This window comes from Brienomyrus brachyistius, unplaced genomic scaffold (assembly GCF_023856365.1).
Source record: "Brienomyrus brachyistius isolate T26 unplaced genomic scaffold, BBRACH_0.4 scaffold668, whole genome shotgun sequence".
Lineage (NCBI taxonomy): Eukaryota > Metazoa > Chordata > Actinopteri > Osteoglossiformes > Mormyridae > Brienomyrus > Brienomyrus brachyistius.
In genome coordinates, this window is record NW_026042943.1 from 15,001 (window position 1) to 22,500 (window position 7,500).

Genomic DNA, 7,500 nt, shown 5'->3' on the forward strand with positions numbered 1-7,500 from the left:
CTTAAATAAATATGTTTTTGGGTTTATTTTAAAGGTCAGACCCTGTCCTTTAATTAGAGATATAACTTTCTAGTGTTATCAGTTCTATATGGTCAGGACAGGCATGAAAGTTGTTCCTACTTTTTGGATGGCAGTATTGCTGAAACCTGAAAACTAGCCCAAACATTTTAGGGTTTTTCATCAAAACCTCTGCTTAAATAAATACATTTTGGGGTTCATTTTAAAGGGCAGACCCTGTACTTTAATTAGAGATATAACTTTCTAGTGTTATCAGTTCTGTATGGTCAGGACAGGCCTGAAAGTTGTTCCTACTTTTTGGATGGCAGTTTTGCTGAAACCTGAAAACTAGCCCAAACATTTTAGGGTTTTTCATCAAAACCTCTGCTTAAATAAATACATTTTTGGGTTCATTTTAAAGGTCAGACCCTGACTTTTAATTAGAGGTATGATTCTCTAGTGTGACCAATTCTATGGGATGAGGACAGGCCTGAAAGTTGTCCCTACTTTCTTGGATGGCAGTATTGCTGAAACCTGAAAACTAGCCCAAACATTTTAGGGTTTTTCATCAAAACCTCTGCTTAAATAAATACATTTTTGGGTTCATTTTAAAGGTCAGACCCTGTCCTTTAATTAGAGATATAACTTTCTAGTGTTATCAGTTCTATATGGTCAGGACAGGCATGAAAGTTGTTCCTACTTTTTGGATGGCAGTATTGCTGAAACCTGAAAACTAGCCCAAACATTTTAGGGTTTTTTATCAAAAGGTCTGCTTAAATAAATATGTTTTTGGGTTCATTTTAAAGGGCAGACCCTGTACTTTAATTAGAGATATAACTTTCTAGTGTTATCAGTTCTATATGGTCAGGACAGGCCTGAAAGTAGTTCCTACTTTTTGGGTGGCAGTATTGCTGAAACCTGAAAACTAGCCCAAACATTTTAGGGTTTTTCATCAAAACCTCTGCTTAAATAAATAAATTTTGGGGTTCATTTTAAAGGGCAGACCCTGTACTTTAATTAGAGGTATGATTTTCTAGTGTTATCAGTTCTGTAGGGTGAGGACAGGCCTGAAAGTTGTTCCTACTTTTTGGATGGCACTATTGCTGAAACCTGAAAACTAGCCCAAACATTTTAGGGTTTTTCATCAAAACCTCTGCTTAAATAAATACATTTTTGGGTTCATTTTAAAGGTCAGACCCTGTCCTTTAATTTGAGGTATGACTTTATAGTGTGACCAATTCTGTATGGTCAGGACAGGCCTGAAAGTTGTTCCTACTTTTTGGATGGCAGTATTGCTGAAACCTGAAAACTAGCCCACACATTTTAGGGTTTTTTTTTCAAAATCTCTTCTTACATTAATACATTTTTGGGTATATTTTAAAGGTCAGACCCTGTCCTTTAATTAGAGGTATGATTTTCTATTGTTATCTGTTCTGTAGGGTGAGGACAGGCCTGAAAGTTGTTCCTACTTTTTGGATGGCACTATTGCTGAAACCTGAAAACTAGCCCAAACATTTTAGGGTTTTTCATCAAAACCTCTGCTTAAATAAATACATTTTTGGGTTCATTTTAAAGGTCAGACCCTGTCCTTTAATTTGAGGTATGACTTTATAGTGTGACCAATTCTGTATGGTCAGGACAGGCCTGAAAGTTGTTCCTACTTTTTGGATGGCAGTATTGCTGAAACCTGAAAACTAGCCCACACATTTTAGGGTTTTTTTTTCAAAATCTCTTCTTACATTAATACATTTTTGGGTATATTTTAAAGGTCAGACCCTGTCCTTTAATTAGAGGTATGATTTTCTATTGTTATCTGTTCTGTAGGGTGAGGACAGGCCTGAAAGTTGTCCCTACTTCTTGGATTGCACTATTGCTGAAAACTAGCCCAAACATTTTAGGGTTTTTCATCAAAACCTCTGCTTAAATAAATACATTTTTGGGTTCATTTTAAAGGTCAGACCCTGTCCTTTAATTTGAGGTATGATTTTCTAGTGTTATCAGTTCTGTATGGTCAGGACAGGCCTGAAAGTTGTTCCTACTTTTTGGATGGCAGTATTGCTGAAACCTGAAAACTAGCCCAAACATTTTAGGGTTTTTTATCAAAAGCTCTGCTTAAATAAATATGTTTTTGGGTTCATTTTAAAGGGCAGACCCTGTACTTTAATTAGAGATATAACTTTCTAGTGTTATCAGTTCTATATGGTCAGGACAGGCCTGAAAGTTGTTCCTACTTTTTGGATGGCAGTATTGCTGAAACCTGAAAACTAGCCCAAACATTTTAGGGTTTTTCATCAAAAGCTCTGCTTAAATAAATATGTTTTTGGGTTCATTTTAAAGGGCAGACCCTGTACTTTAATTAGAGATATAACTTTCTAGTGTTATCAGTTCTATATGGTCAGGACAGGCATGAAAGTTGTTCCTACTTTTTGGATGGCAGTATTGCTGAAACCTGAAAACTAGCCCAAACATTTTAGGGTTTTTTATCAAAAGGACTGCTTAAATAAATATGTTTTTGGGTTCATTTTAAAGGGCAGACCCTGTACTTTAATTAGAGATATAACTTTCTAGTGTTATCAGTTCTATATGGTCAGGACAGGCCTGAAAGTAGTTCCTACTTTTTGGGTGGCAGTATTGCTGAAACCTGAAAACTAGCCCAAACATTTTAGGGTTTTTCATCAAAACCTCTGCTTAAATAAATAAATTTTGGGGTTCATTTTAAAGGGCAGACCCTGTACTTTAATTAGAGGTATGATTTTCTAGTGTTATCAGTTCTGTAGGGTGAGGACAGGCCTGAAAGTTGTTCCTACTTTTTGGATGGCACTATTGCTGAAACCTGAAAACTAGCCCAAACATTTTAGGGTTTTTCATCAAAACCTCTGCTTAAATAAATACATTTTTGGGTTCATTTTAAAGGTCAGACCCTGTCCTTTAATTTGAGGTATGACTTTATAGTGTGACCAATTCTGTATGGTCAGGACAGGCCTGAAAGTTGTTCCTACTTTTTGGATGGCAGTATTGCTGAAACCTGAAAACTAGCCCACACATTTTAGGGTTTTTTTTCAAAATCTCTTCTTACATTAATACATTTTTGGGTATATTTTAAAGGTCAGACCCTGTCCTTTAATTAGAGGTATGATTTTCTATTGTTATCTGTTCTGTAGGGTGAGGACAGGCCTGAAAGTTGTTCCTACTTTTTGGATGGCACTATTGCTGAAACCTGAAAACTAGCCCAAACATTTTAGGGTTTTTCATCAAAACCTCTGCTTAAATAAATACATTTTTGGGTTCATTTTAAAGGTCAGACCCTGTCCTTTAATTTGAGGTATGACTTTATAGTGTGACCAATTCTGTATGGTCAGGACAGGCCTGAAAGTTGTTCCTACTTTTTGGATGGCAGTATTGCTGAAACCTGAAAACTAGCCCACACATTTTAGGGTTTTTTTTTCAAAATCTCTTCTTACATTAATACATTTTTGGGTATATTTTAAAGGTCAGACCCTGTCCTTTAATTAGAGGTATGATTTTCTATTGTTATCTGTTCTGTAGGGTGAGGACAGGCCTGAAAGTTGTCCCTACTTCTTGGATTGCACTATTGCTGAAAACTAGCCCAAACATTTTAGGGTTTTTCATCAAAACCTCTGCTTAAATAAATACATTTTTGGGTTCATTTTAAAGGTCAGACCCTGTCCTTTAATTTGAGGTATGATTTTCTAGTGTTATCAGTTCTGTATGGTCAGGACAGGCCTGAAAGTTGTTCCTACTTTTTGGATGGCAGTATTGCTGAAACCTGAAAACTAGCCCAAACATTTTAGGGTTTTTTATCAAAAGCTCTGCTTAAATAAATATGTTTTTGGGTTCATTTTAAAGGGCAGACCCTGTACTTTAATTAGAGATATAACTTTCTAGTGTTATCAGTTCTATATGGTCAGGACAGGCCTGAAAGTTGTTCCTACTTTTTGGATGGCAGTATTGCTGAAACCTGAAAACTAGCCCAAACATTTTAGGGTTTTTCATCAAAACCTCTGCTTAAATAAATACATTTTGGGGTTCATTTTAAAGGGCAGACCCTGTACTTTAATTAGAGGTATGATTTTCTAGTGTTATCAGTTCTGTAGGGTGAGGACAGGCCTGAAAGTTGTTCCTACTTTTTGGATGGCACTATTGCTGAAACCTGAAAACTAGCCCAAACATTTTAGGGTTTTTTATCAAAAGCTCTGCTTAAATAAATATGTTTTTGGGGTTCATTTTAAAGGGCAGACCCTGTACTTTAATTAGAGATATAACTTTCTAGTGTTATCAGTTCTGTATGGTCAGGACAGGCCTGAAAGTTGTTCCTACTTTTTGGATGGCAGTTTTGCTGAAACCTGAAAACTAGCCCAAACATTTTAGGGTTTTTCATCAAAACCTCTGCTTAAATAAATACATTTTTGGGTTCATTTTAAAGGTCAGACCCTGACTTTTAATTAGAGGTATGATTCTCTAGTGTGACCAATTCTATGGGATGAGGACAGGCCTGAAAGTTGTCCCTACTTTCTTGGATGGCAGTATTGCTGAAACCTGAAAACTAGCCCAAACATTTTAGGGTTTTTCATCAAAACCTCTGCTTAAATAAATACATTTTTGGGTTCATTTTAAAGGTCAGACCCTGTCCTTTAATTTGAGGTATGATTTTCTAGTGTTATCAGTTCTGTATGGTCAGGACAGGCCTGAAAGTTGTTCCTACTTTTTGGATGGCAGTATTGCTGAAACCTGAAAACTAGCCCAAACATTTTAGGGTTTTTTATCAAAAGCTCTGCTTAAATAAATACATTTTTGGGTTCATTTTAAAGGGCAGACCCTGACTTTTAATTAGAAGTATGATTCTCTAGTGTGACCAATTCTATGGGGTGAGGACAGGTCTGAAAGTTGTCCCTACTTCTTGGATTGCACTATTGCTGAAAACTAGCCCACACATTTTAGGGTTTTTTATCAAAAGCTCTGCTTAAATAAATCTGTTTTTGGGTTCATTTTAAAGGGCAGACCCTGTACTTTAATTATAGATATAAATTTCTAGTGTTGTCAGTTCTATATGGTCAGGACAGGCCTGAAAGTTGTTCCTACTTTTTGGATGGCAGTATTGCTGAAACCTGAAAACTAGCCCAAACATTTTAGGGTTTTTCATCAAAACCTCTGCTTAAATAAATACATTTTGGGGTTCATTTTAAAGGGCAGACCCTGTACTTTAATTAGAGATATAACTTTCTAGTGTTATCAGTTCTGCATGGTCAGGACAGGCCTGAAAGTTGTTCCTACTTTTTGGATGGCAGTTTTGCTGAAACCTGAAAACTAGCCCAAACATTTTAGGGTTTTTCATCAAAACCTCTGCTTAAATAAATACATTTTTGGGTTCATTTTAAAGGGCAGACCCTGTACTTTAATTAGAGATATAACTTTCTAGTGTTATCAGTTCTATATGGTCAGGACAGGCATGAAAGTTGTTCCTACTTTTTGGATGGCAGTATTGCTGAAACCTGAAAACTAGCCCAAACATTTTAGGGTTTTTAATCAAAACCTCTGCTTAAATAAATACATTTTGGGGTTCATTTTAAAGGGCAGACCCTGTACTTTAATTAGAGATATAACTTTCTAGTGTTATCAGTTCTATATGGTCAGGACAGGCCTGAAAGTTGTTCCTACTTTTTGGATGGCAGTATTGCTGAAACCTGAAAACTAGCCCAAACATTTTAGGGTTTTTCATCAAAACCTCTGCTTAAATAAATACATTTTGGGGTTCATTTTAAAGGGCAGACTCTGTACTTTAATTAGAGATATAACTTTCTAGTGTTATCAGTTCTGTATGGTCAGGACAGGCCTGAAAGTTGTTCCTACTTTTTGGATGGCAGTTTTGCTGAAACCTGAAAACTAGCCCAAACATTTTAGGGTTTTTCATCAAAACCTCTGCTTAAATAAATACATTTTTGGGTTCATTTTAAAGGGCAGACCCTGACTTTTAATTAGAGGTATGATTCTCTAGTGTGACCAATTCTATGGGATGAGGACAGGCCTGAAAGTTGTCCCTACTTTCTTGGATGGCAGTATTTCTGAAACCTGAAAACTAGCCCAAACATTTTAGGGTTTTTCATCAAAACCTCTGCTTAAATAAATACATTTTGGGGTTCATTTTAAAGGGCAGACCCTGTACTTTAATTCGAGGTATGATTTTCTGTGTTATCAGTTCTGTAGGGTGAGGACAGGCCTGAAAGTTGTTCCTACTTTTTGGATGGCACTATTGCTGAAACCTGAAAACTAGCCCAAACATTTTAGGGTTTTTTATCAAAAGCTCTGCTTAAATAAATATGTTTTTGGGTTCATTTTAAAGGGCAGACCCTGTACTTTAATTAGAGATATAACTTTCTAGTGTTATCAGTTCTATATGGTCAGGACAGGCCTGAAAGTTGTTCCTACTTTTTGGATGGCAGTATTGCTGAAACCTGAAAACTAGCCCAAACATTTTAGGGTTTTTTATCAAAAGCTCTGCTTAAATAAAGATGTTTTTGGGTTTATTTTAAAGGTCAGACCCTGTCCTTTAATTAGAGATATAACTTTCTAGTGTTATCAGTTCTATATGGTCAGGACAGGCATGAAAGTTGTTCCTACTTTTTGGATGGCAGTATTGCTGAAACCTGAAAACTAGCCCAAACATTTTAGGGTTTTTTATCAAAAGGTCTGCTTAAATAAATATGTTTTGGGGTTCATTTTAAAGGGCAGACCCTGTACTTTAATTAGAGGTATGATTTTCTAGTGTTATCAGTTCTGTAGGGTGAGGACAGGCCTGAAAGTTGTTCCTACTTTTTGGATGGCACTATTGCTGAAACCTGAAAACTAGCCCAAACATTTTAGGGTTTTTCATCAAAACCTCTGCTTAAATAAATACATTTTTGGGTTCATTTTAAAGGGCAGACCCTGTACTTTAATTAGAGATGTAACTTTCTAGTGTTATCAGTTCTATATGGTCAGGACAGGCCTGAAAGTAGTTCCTACTTTTTGGGTGGCAGTATTGCTGAAACCTGAAAACTAGCCCAAACATTTTAGGGTTTTTCATCAAAACCTCTGCTTAAATAAATACATTTTGGGGTTCATTTTAAAGGGCAGACCCTGTACTTTAATTAGAGGTATGATTTTCTAGTGTTATCAGTTCTGTAGGGTGAGGACAGGCCTGAAAGTTGTTCCTACTTTTTGGATGGCACTATTGCTGAAACCTGAAAACTAGCCCAAACATTTTAGGGTTTTTCATCAAAACCTCTGCTTAAATAAATACATTTTTGGGTTCATTTTAAAGGTCAGACCCTGTCCTTTAATTTGAGGTATGACTTTATAGTGTGACCAATTCTGTATGGTCAGGACAGGCCTGAAAATTGTTCCTACTTTTTGGATGGCAGTATTGCTGAAACCTGAAAACTAGCCCACACATTTTAGGGTTTTTTTTTCAAAATCTCTTCTTACATTAATACATTTTTGGGTATA